Here is a 13,190-nt window from a genome sequence, read left to right as displayed (position 1 = left end):
TTCAATCCCTTCCTACCTATGTTCGTGACATTTCTCACGCTCTGAAACTTTTCGATGATTTTAAGTTCCCTGGCCCCCACCGCTTTATTTTCACTATGGATGTCCAGTCCCTATATACTTCCATCCCCCATCAGGAAGGTCTCAAAGCTCTCCGCTTCTTTTTGGATTCCAGACCTAACCAGTTTCCCTCTACCACCACTCTGCTCCGTCTAGCAGAATTAGTCCTTACTCTTAATAATTTCTCCTTTGCTTCCTCCCACTTCCTCCAAACTAAAGGTGTAGCCATGGGCACCCGTATGGGTCCTAGCTATGCCTGCCTTTTTGTTGGCTTTGTGGAACAATCCATGTTCCAAACCTATTCTGGTATCTGTCCCCCACTTTTCCTTCGCTACATCGATGACTGCATTGGCGCTGCTTCCTGCACACATGCTGAGCTCGTTGACTTCATTAACTTTGCCTCCAACTTTCACCCTGCCCTCAAGTTTACCTGGTCCATTTCCGACACTTCCCTCCCCTTTCTAGATCTTTCTGTCTCTATCTCTAGAGACAGCTTATCTACTGATGTCTACTATAAGCCTACTGACTCTCACAGCTATCTGGACTATTCCTCTTCTCACCGTGTCTCTTGCAAAAATGCCACCCCCTTCTCGCAATTCCTCCATCTCCGCCGCATCTGCTCTCAGGATGAGGCTTTTCGTTCCAGAATGAAGGAGATGTCCTCCTTTTTTAAAGAAAGGGGCTTTCCTTCCTCCACCATCAGCTCTGCTCTTAAACGCATCTCCCCCATTTCACGCACATCTGCTGTCAGTCCATCCTCCTGCCACCCCACTAGGAATAGGGTTCCCCTTGTCCTCACCTACCACCCCACCAGGCTACGGGTCCAACATATAATTCTCTGTAACTTCCGCCACCTCCAAATGGATCCCACCACTAAGCACATCTTTCCCTCCCCCCTCTCTCTGCTTTCCGCAGGGATCGCTCCCTACGCGACTCCCTTGTCCATTCGTTCCCCCCCATCCCTCCCCACTGATCTCCCTCCCGGCACTTATCCTTGTAAGTGGAACAAGTGCTACACATGCCCTTACACTTCCTCCCTCACCACCATTCAGGGCCCCAGACAGTCCTTCCAGGTGAGGCGACACTTCACCTGTGAGTCAGCTGGGGTGATATACTGCGTCCGGTGCTCCCGGTGCAGCCTTCTATATATTGGCGAGACCCGACACAGACTGGGAGACCATTTTGCTGAACACCTATGCTCTGTCCGCCAGAGAAAGCAGGATCTCCCAGTGGCCACACATTTTAATTCCATGTCCCATTCCCATTCCGATATGTCTATCCACGGCCTCCTCTACTGTAAAGATGAAGCCACACTCAGGTTGGAGGAACAACACCTTATATTCCGTCTGGGTAGCCTCCAACCTGATGGCATGGACATTGACTTCTCTAACTTCTGCTAATGCCCCACCTCCCCCTCGTACCCCATCTGTTATTTATTTATATACACACATTCTTTCTCTCACTCTCCTTTTTCTCCCTCTGACTATACCCCTTGCCCACCCTCTGGGTTTTTCTCCCCCCCCCCCTTTTCCTTCTCCCCTGACCTGTCCCATGATCCTCTCGTATCCCCTTTTGCCAATCACCTGTCCAGCTCTTGGCTCCATCCCTCCCCCTCCTGTCTTCTCCTATCATTTTGGATCTCCTCCTCCCCCTCCCACTTTCAAATCTCTTACTCACTCTCCTTCAGTTAGTCCTGACGAAGGGTCTCGGCCTGAAACGTCGACTGTACCTCTTCCTGAAGATGCTGCATTCACCAGCAACTTTTATGTGTGTTGCTTGAAATTCCAGCATCTGTGGATTTCCTCGTGTTTGCATTTTTAAATTCAATACTGGGATCCTCTTTGGGGTGGCTGTTATGAGAATTGGCACCAACACTCTTCCACAGTTTTTGCACAATCGTCTGGAATACAAAAATTGTCAAAGGATCCAGCATGAGATTGAAATGTACTTTTAAACATAATGAAGAATAAAATAATATAATGTTTTTTATATTCTTTCTCTCCTCTCTCCTTCAGAAAACTGCTTCACAGAGATACAAGAGACTGCAGATGTTGGAAGCTGGAGCACATTTCTGCATCTGCAGTCTCTTGTATCTCTGGTTAATGAGGCAGAGAACTGCTGCAGGCAAGAACTTTCATCTGGTCCAGAAACCTCCATTTCCCTCCATGGATGTTGCTTGGCCTGTTGAGTTCCTCTAGTAATCTGTTTATTCCTTCCTTGATCAGCTGACCCTGCCCACTCTTCCAACATTGCTTGAACCAAGACAGTCCAGTGGTTGGAGTATTCAACCGCTATTCATCAGTGGTGGTGACCAACCTGGCAGAATGGGAGTGTGGTCTACATGGCATTGGCATCAGGAATTCCCATGGCACTGGTTGCTGGCACGGCCGAGATAAGTGACTGCCTTCAGCAGGAGCATTTCCCCTTTCCCCTGAGTCCTTGGCTGATTGTAAGCAGAGAGAGTAGGCCTCTCAGCAGGAGCACTCTTCAAAACTCACCACTGATTGCTCCCCGGTTTGTGAAGTGTTATTATGAATGCAATCAGTGTGTGAGTGCTTCCTGCTGCCTCGATCTCCCTCCAGATGGCATGTGATGGGAAAATTAACGCTTAGTTAACTCTTTGGGAGCAGCCTTGGCTCAGCAGAGAGAGAGCTGTGCTGAAGTTTACAGATGCGGTGGCGGGGGGGCATTGTTGTAGATTAGGAGCACCCGACACCCTGGAGTACTGGGATAGGTGGACGCCAAAAACTAGCGGAATGGTTAACTTGGATGGGTCATTAAGGAGACTTAGAGGAGAGTTGTACAACACAGAAACAGACCTTTGAGCCCAAGTGATCTGTACAGACCAAGATTCCCATCCAAACTAATCCCATTTACCCAAGTTTGGCCAATATCCCTCTAAACTTCTCCTTTCCAAGTACCTTTTAAATGTTGTTAATGTACCTGGCTCTGCCACTCCCTCTGGCAGCTCATTCCATATACCCACCACCCTCCGGGTGATAAAGTTGCCTTTCAGGCTCCCATTGAATATCTCCCCCTCTCACCTTAAACCTTTGTCGTCTAGTTCTTGATTCCCAACCCTGGGGAAAAGACTGTGTGTGTTCACCCTGTCTATGTCCCTCATGACTTTATAGACTGCTATAAGATCACTCCTCATTTTTTCATTCTCTAGTGAAAGGATTTCTGACATGCTCAACCTCTCTCTGTAAATCAGTACTGTACCTCGATTCCTGGCAACATCCTTGCAAATCTCTTCTGCACTCTTTCCAGCTTAATGGCATTTTTCCTGTAGCAGGGTGACCAAAACTGAACATAATATTTCAACTGCAGCCTCACCATCTTGTGCAACTGCATCGTAACATCCCAACATCTGTACTCAGAGCCCTGTCTGATGAAATTTAGTGGATTATCGTGAGTCAGAAGGGAATAACTGAGCCATTTTAGGGATCATGGAATAACTAGGCTCATTTGAGACATGTGAGAGGACTTTGGTCAGCTGGGCATGTGGGCCAAAAAATGGTAAATGAGTTGAATTCAGATAAATGTGAGGTGTTGCAGATTGGGAAGTCAAACCAGGGTAGGCTTTCGCAGTCTTTGGTGGGTCCCAGAGAGTATTGTAGAACAGAGGGACTTAGGAATATAAGTACAGTTCATCACTTCCTGAAAGGGACACTATAGGTAGTCTGGATGGTACATACTTACTGCCCGTTACACCACAGGGGTTCAGGGCAATGATGTAGGGCTTTCATCTCCGTCTGTCCATACAATCGCACGTAGATACAGAAGGATACTTCATTGCCATTTCTGTAATAATGTTTTTTTTTACCTTTCAGGGTAGTTAGCCCTGAGCTAAACCCCCAAACCTGGAGCACCACTGGACCACGCTTGTTCTGGCCTCTATCCTCTGACCTGTTTGGCATGGGTGACCCTACCAAGAACCAAAGCATAAATCCCTGATTCCAGCCAACATAGCTCTCTGGGACATTGAGGCATGCAGACCTCCAAACCCTATGACAAGGCTGGGGTCTCTTGGAGGAGACTGGATGGTGAAGAAGGCTTTTAGCACACTGGCCTTCATCAGTCATGGCACAGAGTATAACAGTTGGGAAGTTATGTTATAGTTGTATAAGTCCTTGGTGAAATTGCACCGGAAGTATTGTATACAATTTTAGTTACCCTTGTACAAGAAAGACAACATTAATCTGGAAAGAGTGCAAAGAAGATTTATGAGAATTTTTCCAGGACTTCCGGGAGAGGTTGGGCAGATGAGGACTTTACTCACTGGAGTCCTAAAGACCGAGCATAAATTAAATTGTTAAATTAGTTTCTTATTGTCACATGTACTGAGGTATGGAGAAAAGCCTGTCAAACAGATCAATTCATTGCAGTAGTACATTGAGGTATTACAAGGGAAAACAATGACAAAATGCAGAATAATGTGTAACAGTTACAGATAAAGGGCAATGCAGACAGACAATAAGGTGTTAGGCCATAACGAGGTAGATTATAAGGTCAACAGTCCATTTTATTGTAGGTGACCTTATAGGGGTGTATAAAATCATCAGGGGCAGAGACAGGGTGAGAACACATTGTCTTTTTCCCAGGGAAAGGGAATCAAAGGCCAGAGAACATAGGTTTAAGGTGAGGGATTTAAAATAGGTCTGAGGGGCAATTTCTTCACCCAAAGAGGAACTGGCTGAGGCACGTACAATATCAACATTTGAGACTTCTGGGCAGGTGCATGGAGAGGAAATGAGCATCTTGATCGGCATGGATGAGTTGGGCCGAAGGGCTTGTTCCATTGTGCATTCCTCTGTGTCGCAAGCAAAAGCCATTTGAGGGGCCAGAGGGGAATAACAGGGATCCTGATGGGTTCGAAAGGATTAACTAGGACAAGGTAAGGGATTATGAAAAATCCAGAAAGGAGAAAAGAGGTGCAAGGAGAATAACCAGTGTTAAATGTTATGTCAGGCAATAACTGGGGGTTGCAGGGGTAAGCGGGGAACAGCATGGATCATTTGAGGTGTTAGAGGGGAATAACTAAGGTCATGTGAGGAGGTCAGGGTCCTCTGAGAGGTCAAAGGAGAAGTGAGGTCATGTGAAGGGAGAGTGGGATAACTGGGGTCAGAGGGGGAGGAAGGTGCTGGAAACTGAGCAATAGAATGGACCAGCTATGTGATAATGGTCCACAACTGGCCTCTGAACAGTAGTCCAAATGTGGGCTACAAATTACAAAGGGAGATAGAAAAGGCATGACAAAGGGGCAATGTTATGATAGTCATGGGGGATTTCAATATGCATGTAGATTAGGAAAATCAGATTGGTGCTGGATCCTAAGAGGGAAAATTTGTAGAATACCTATGAGGTGGCTTTTTAGAGTAGCTTGTGGTTGAGTCCACAAGGGGAAAGGCTATTCTAGATTGAGTGTTTTTGTAATGCACCTGATTTGATTTGGGACCTTAACGTAAGGGAACCCTTTGGAGGCAGTGATCATAAAATGATAGACTTCACCCTGAAATTTGATAGGGAGAAGATAAAGTCAGATGTATCAGTATCCCAATGGAGTAAAGGGAATTAATGTATAGAGACATGACAGAAGAGCTGGTCAAAGTCGATTGGAAGGGAACACTAGCAGGGATGACAACAAAACAGCATGGCTGGAGATTCTGAAAGCAATTCGGAAGGCGCAGGATAGATACATTATAAAGAAGAAGATAAATCTGAAGGCAGGATGGGGCAAACATGGTTGACAAGGGAAATCAAAGACAACATAAAAGCAAAAGAGAGGACATATAATAGAGCAAAATTAGTGGGAAGTTAGAGGACTGGGAAGCTTCTAAAAAGAGAAGGCAACTAAAAAAGCCATAAGGAGGGAATAGATGAAATATAAAGGTAAGCTAGGCAATATTACCAAAGAGGATACAAAAAGTTTTTTTTCATGGGACTAACCTGATGAAGGGTCTCGGCCTGAAACGTCGACTGTACCTCTTCCTAGAGATGCTGCCTGGCCTGCTGCGTTCACCAGCAACTTTGAAGTTGTAGACCAGTTAGTCTGACTTCAGTGGTTGGGAAGATGTTGGAGTCGATTGTTAAGGTTAAGATCTCGGGGTACTTGGAGGCACATGATAAAATTGGCCAAAGTCAGAATGGTTTCCTTAAGGGAAATCCTTGCCTGACAAATCTGTTGGAATTCTTTGAGGAGGTAGCAAGCAGGATAGACAAAGGAGAATTAGAAGGTGTTGTGTACTTGGATTTTCAGTTGGCCTTTGACAAGGTGCCAAACATGAGGCTGCTTAACAAGAGCCAGTGGTGTTACAGGAAAGATACTAGCATGGATAGAGGATTGGCTGAATGGCTGGAGGCAAAGAGTGGGAACAAAGGAGCCTTTTCTGGTTGACTGCCAGTGACTAGAGGTGTACTGCAGGGATTAGTGTTGGGACTGATTCTTTTTATGTTACCGGTATATGTCAACGATTTGGATGGAGGAATTGATGGCTTTGTAGCCAAGCTTGTGGACATTATGAAGCTTTGTAGCCAAGCTTGTGGACATTATGGAGGGGAAGGTAGTGTTAAGGAAGCAAGGAAGCTGCAGAAGGACTTAAACTGCTGGAGAATGGGCAAAGGAGTGGCAGATGGAATACAGTGTAAGGTGTGTATGGTCATGCACTTTGGTAGAAGGAACAAAGGCATAGACTATTATCTAAATAGGGAGAAAATTCAACAATCCAAGATGCAAGAGGACTTGGGAGTCCTTTGCAGAATTCCCTAAAGGTTAATTTGCAGGTTGAGTCAGTGGTGAGGAAGGCAAATGAAGTGTTAGCATTAATTTTGAAAGGACTAGAATATAAAAGCAAGGATGTAATTCTGAGGCTTTATAAGACACAGGTGAGGCTTCACTTGGGGTATTGTGAGCAGGTTTGGGTCTTATCTAAGAAAGGATGTGCTGATGTTGGAAAGAGTTCACAGGAGGTTTACGAGAACAATTCTGTGAATGAAAGAATTGTCATATGAGTGGCGATTGAAGGCGCTGGGCTTGTACCTGCTGGAATTTAGAAGAATGAGGGGTGATCTCATTGAAGCCTGTCTAAAGTTGGGAGGCCTAGATAGAAGGGTTGTGGAGTGGCTGCTTTCTGTAGCGGGGGAGTCTAGGACCAGAGGGCATAGCCTCAGAATAGCCTTAGAATGAAGATGAGGAGGAAGTTCTTTAGTCAGAGGTTGGTGAATCTGTGGAATTCATTGCCACGTGTGACTGCAGAGGTCAAGTCATTTCGTGTATTTAAGACAGAGGTTGATGGGTTCCTGATTAGACAGGACATGAAAGATTACAGGGAGAAGGCAGGAGATTGGGGTTGAGAGGGAACTGGATCAGCCAGGAGGAAATGGTGGAGCAGACTCAATGGTCCGAATGGCCAAATTCTACTCCTAAATCTTATGGTCTTATGGCAATGTCACTGAGGGTATTTCTTACATGCCTCTAAACCCAGTGATGTTTCACCCCGGGAAGTAACACAGAGAAAATTCTCCTGCACCGGGCACACTTGAGTTTTCTTTTTTTAATTTACTGATCATTGAGAAAGCTGTTATCAACTCAGATCACTCTTTAATTAGTCATGCTCCCTAGAAGTGTGAAAAGACACATTGTCCACACTGCTGGGACTAAAATAACCTGGATTGTAGCAAATGCATTGTATCAGCAAAATGAAAAAAAATCTCAGAGGTTGAAATCAAATCCCAAAGAAACAGCAATCCACTGTTGAAAACAGATTGCATGTCTGATACTTGGATGAAGGAAGCTGTTTTGGCTCAATTTATCTCTTTCTGGAATACAGGCCTTCCCAGCTTCTCATTGTAACACCTTGTGCAGGGGTGGAGAGGCGAAGGAATGAGTAGAACGATGGGAATATCTTTGATAGGGCAAGACCAAATGGACTAATATAGCAGTTTGGTAACAGGTAAAATCAGATTAACTTTCTTAATAGTAAGTTTGTAGGACAAGACTAGCACATTAAACTGTGGAAAAAAATACTGATCCAAAAATGATGTCAAGTAGAAATAGCCAGATTTTATATCAGATTTCCCACAGCTGCAGGTTTATTTTTGATTTTCAGGACTTGTGTGGTTTGGTCAACCCCCTTGAAATGTATTGGGAAGATTGCTGAGGGGCTGGTGTAGGAGGGAGCTCTGTTCTCAGATTGGAGTTTGAGAGTGGAGAGGTTCCCAAATTTTTTTCTGTCACACAGCTCTTTAGGGAGATGAGAATGGAGAATAATGGCCCTGTACTTGGCTCTTGTGGTGTCTGCCCATCCTGACTTACCTTATCCATATGCAGAGGGCTGGACAAGCTTGTTCTCTGCATCTCAAAATGTCCAGTGAGTGACAGCCAGATCTCAGGCAGGGTAGCATGGAGGCCCCACCACCAATCTCACACCCCCACTCCAGATCTCCTGAAAGCCTAAAGGCCTTTGACAAACATTGTGAAAAGAAAATAACAGCTTTTATAGTTGAACATTTGAAGCCCTGAGGTTGGTGAGTCAGGAGGTTGGAGGCTCAACGTCTGTGAGTCTGGGGCCATGGTCTGGAGGTCGGAGGCTCGGAGGCAGCCTAACTTGTGGTTGGTGACCGTCAGTGTATGTGGGAAAGGGGCCTGTTTTGTTGTTGCTGCTTGTTGTATGTTGGCTGCATGCTGTTCTGCTGAATGTTGTGGTCATGTTATGTTGGTGCCAGAATGTGTAGTGACACTTATGGGCTGCCCCCAGCACAGCCTCAGACTGTGCTGGCTGTTAACGCAAATGATGCATTTCACTGTGTGTTTCGATATTCATACAATTAATAACTCCAATCTATTCTAATCTCATCTATTTTACACCTGCCATTCCCCCAGCACCTTCTTCCCAACCCGCAGGGATGTAGGGAGGTTTTTCTTGAGGTTGAAATTCTCGATAAAGTCATGGAGATGGAGGCGGAGTTAAGATGGCGCTAAACGGCGACTCCTTTGCTTTTGCATCTTTGGAAACAGCTCTATTTCCATCCTTAACATCTTTAATTTTCCCTTTCAGGGTTCTTTTGAAGATCCTGACCTGGAGTTACACACAGACTTTGGTTCTTTGCGGGAATGGGACCCGTTCTTGGGGTTTCAGGACCGGCCAAGGTTCGGCACTCCAAGGGTTCGGCCTGAGAGTCTCGATCATGTTTGGAAGCCTAAAATCTTGGGGCTCTGGAGCTGGGCGGATCGAGGGTCTGTGTCATGGCAGGAGACTCGTGTGTCATCGGGGAGGTCGGAAAATCTTTTGCTGTGGGCCCGAAGACCCGAGATCTTTGTCATCTTTGGGCACAGAGCTTGTAAAAAGCAACAAAACTGACTTTTTAATATTGTAAACCAGCAGGTTGTTGTTATGTCCCCCCACTCGCTGTGAAAATGGGGGACACCTCAGGGAGAGAGAAAACCTGTGGGTTGCCGAATGCCGGATGAATTGCAATAGTCTTTGGGGTAACTGCGAGGTCTGTGTCTTTGCTATTGCTTAGCTCACACTTGTGCTTGGTAGTGGGTGCGCTTTGTGTTTTGCCGGTGGGGAGGGGAGGGGAGGGGGATTGGTGCTCACCGCCTTTTACACGCGGGAGGGGGGAGCTGGTGGGGGATTTTGGGGTTCTCACGTTTAACTGTCATTCATTCTTTGGGGCACTTCTCTGTTTTCGTGGATGTTTGCAAAGAAAAAGCATTTCAGGATGTATATTGTAAACATTTCTCTGACATTAAATTGGACCTTTGAACCTTTGACCCACCAGGCTTGTGCTGACTGCAAACCAGACTAATTGCACCCTAACTCATTTCATTCTCCTCTTCCTTGAGGAAGCTTCAGTCCTAGTTCTGAACTCAGTGTTTAGACTGGATGTTAAGAGTGTAAAATTGTCTCAGATAGATGAACACCAATAAAAATAAAATGTATATATTTAAAGATATAGCAAACATCTCTTCTCAGTCAAAGTGTGGTTATAGAGCTATAGAGTGATGAGCAGAGAAAGCAGGCCCTTCGGCCCAACTTGGCCATACCAGCCAAGTTGCCAACCTGAGCTTGTCCCACTTGCCTGTGTTTGGCCCATAGCCTTCTAAATGTTTCTGATCCATGTACCTGTCTTTTAAACACAGCCTCAACCACTTCTCTGGTAGCTTGTTCCATATACCCATCACCCTCTGTGCAAAAAGAAACTTTACCCTCAGATCCCTTTTAAATTTTTCCCCTCTCGCTTCGCTCCCTTTTTTAGGACTTCCCTGCTCTGGGGATATCACTGTGCCCTTCCACCTTATCTATGCCCCTCATGATTTTATAAGCCTCCATAAGGTCATCCTTTAATCACCCCTCCCCGACACTCGAGGGAAAACAGTCCCAGCCTTTCCCTATAACTCAAACCCTCCAGTCCCGGTAGCATCCTCATAAATCATTTTTGCACGCTTTCCAGTTTAATGACATCCTTCCTATGGCAGGATGACTAGAATTGTACACAATACTTCAAACGTTGCTTTACCATATTGTTTAAAGATCGGGAAAATGACTGAGCATAATTTTCCGGTGTTAGGGAGAAAGGACTGAACTCTTAGAGCCGATATGGAAGGAAAAGAGCTAGCCACAGCAATTGTGTTTTCTGTGTTATTTTACAGTCACAGTTAAAGAGCTGGAGATGCAGCGGATTGGGATGTATTGGGTATCCAGGGAGGGGTAGCAACTCTGGTGAAGGGGCTTGTCACGTCCATGCTGGGGCAGCTCACTGACCTTTGGACACTCAGCTCTCACCTGTGGCTGTTTGCGTGCGACAGTCTGGTACACCACTTTGACAGGCGGACTAAACCAGGTGAGGGTGGCCGGCAGCCTCACACCCCGGTGAGACACTGACATGCCTGTCCTGGCAGATCGGGTGGACGAGATCTACAGTGAGGCCCAATGGCTAGGAAGGCGGTTCTGTAATGCTCCGTGGAGATGGAAGGGCACGACAAGGCACTCACTACAGCACGGTCATCCACTGCAACCAAGGAAGACCCCAGTTTGTGACGCCTGCTCGTAGCACTGGATCCGGACTTCCGCGTTCGAGAGAGTGGGACTGCCCGAGTGCAGCGGCTTTTCCACTTCAAAATCTCTCCCGCACAGGCTTCCTGTCATCATCGGACACAAGGGAGAGCAATCACCATGACACAGAGGATGACAATATCAATGGCAACGTGCATTTATATAGCACCTGAAACACTTCACAGAGTGATTGCTCAGTAACTTAACACTGAGGCATGCTAACCCACCCGGGGTCAAAGAGGTAGGTATTTAGGAGCATTGTAAAGGCAGGAGAGTGTGGGAGTGGGGTGGGGCAGTTTAGGGAGGGAATTCTGGAGCGTAGGGCCTCGGCAGATGGAGGCATGGTTGCCGGAGGCGGAGTGATGGAAGTGAACAGGAGGCTGGGAAAGGAGGGACACAAGAACCACAACGATATAGGAATAGATCACTTGGTCCCACTATTCAAGTAGATCATGGCTGATCGATGCCAGGCCTCCTCTGTGGCAGTTCCCATAACCTCAGTCCCCCAATAGTGTCACAAATTTATACAGCACAGAAACAGGCCCTTCAGCCAACTCATCCATACTGACCAAGGTGTCCCATTTACTCCTGATTGACCCATATCCCTCTGACCCTTTTCTATCCACGTATTTGTCCATGTGTCTTTTAAATGTTATTTTTCTACTTGCCTCAACCACTTCCTGTAGCAGCTCATTCTATATACTCAGTACCCTCTTTCAAACAATTATCCACCTCCACTTTAAATACTCCCCAATGATCCCACCTCTGTATCCCGCTGGCTGAGATCACTCCCAGGATTCACCACCCTCAGTTTGAAATGATCAGCTCCTTATCCAGCATCCATGTCCCTTCATTCGAGACTCTCACGCTGTGAAAACATCTCTGCCCCATCAAGTTCTCTCGGGACCATATATGTTTCAATAAGGTCACCTCTCATTCTTCTGAACGCCAAAGGAGACAGACCCAAACTGTTCAGCCTCACTAGATACCCATAATCTCCTCAATACCTCCCTCCACAGATTCTACAACTGACTTTAACGCAAGCTGGGGTTCCCAACCGGGGGCCATGGACCCCTTACTTAATGGTAGGCCTCCATGGCATCTTAGGTCATGGGAGGAAACTGGTGCACCCTGGGGCAACCATAAGACCATAAGGTACAGGAGCAGAATCAGGCCATTCAGCCCATTGAGTCTGCTCCACCATTCCATCCATGGCTGATTTATTATCTCTTTCAAACCCATTCTCCTGCTTCTCCCCATAACTTTTGATACCCTTACTAGCCAAGAACCTATCAACCTCCGCTTTAAATGTTCCCAATGACTTGCCCTGCACAGCTGCCTGTGGCAAACCCACACGGTCACAGGGGAAACATGCAAACTCCACACTGACAGCACCTGAGGTCGGGAGCGAAGCCTGGTCTCTGGAGCTGGGCGGCAGCAGCTCTACCCGCTGCGGCACTGTGTTGACGTCACAGTAATCAGTTTGTCTCTGCTTCATCTATTTTATGGGTCAGGTGGATCCACTGTATCAGTAAGTAGCCTTAAGGGCAAACAAAGGTCAACAAAGCTGCAGCCTCATTATGTGATATTAGCAAATGAGCATCTTGAAGTAACGTGGCTTGCAAATAAATCACGGATTGCTGATGGTTAATTATACCAGTGTGAAGAACACAGAGAATAGTCATGAAAATGACATAAATTTTAAAATTTGAATGTTGATGTAAATATTTGCTTCAGTGAAAGGAAATGTAAAACCTGATATCAAACGTCAAGGCTAACCATAAAGTGGGTGAATTTTTATTGGGCTGTCCCACTTCCTTCACTGAACTGGTCAAGTGGATATTCATTAACTCACATAAACATACAGTAAGCTGTATGACTACAGGGTGACTTAGTGGTGTAAAGCCTGTAGACTGGAGGCCCAGAGGCCTGTACTGGAGTGTGTGTGTAGGAGGGTGAGTGAGAGGAAAGAGAAACACACACAAAATACTGGAGGAACACAGCAGGTCAGGCAATATCTATTGTAAGGAAAAAGAGTCGACATTTCAGGCCAAGATCCTTCATCAGGACCGGAAA

This window comes from Mobula birostris, chromosome X, assembly GCF_030028105.1.
Source record: "Mobula birostris isolate sMobBir1 chromosome X, sMobBir1.hap1, whole genome shotgun sequence".
In the NCBI taxonomy this organism is placed as follows: Eukaryota; Metazoa; Chordata; class Chondrichthyes; order Myliobatiformes; family Myliobatidae; genus Mobula; species Mobula birostris.
The sequence above is the reverse complement of the archived record's forward strand: the minus strand, read 5'-3'. Positions refer to the sequence as shown.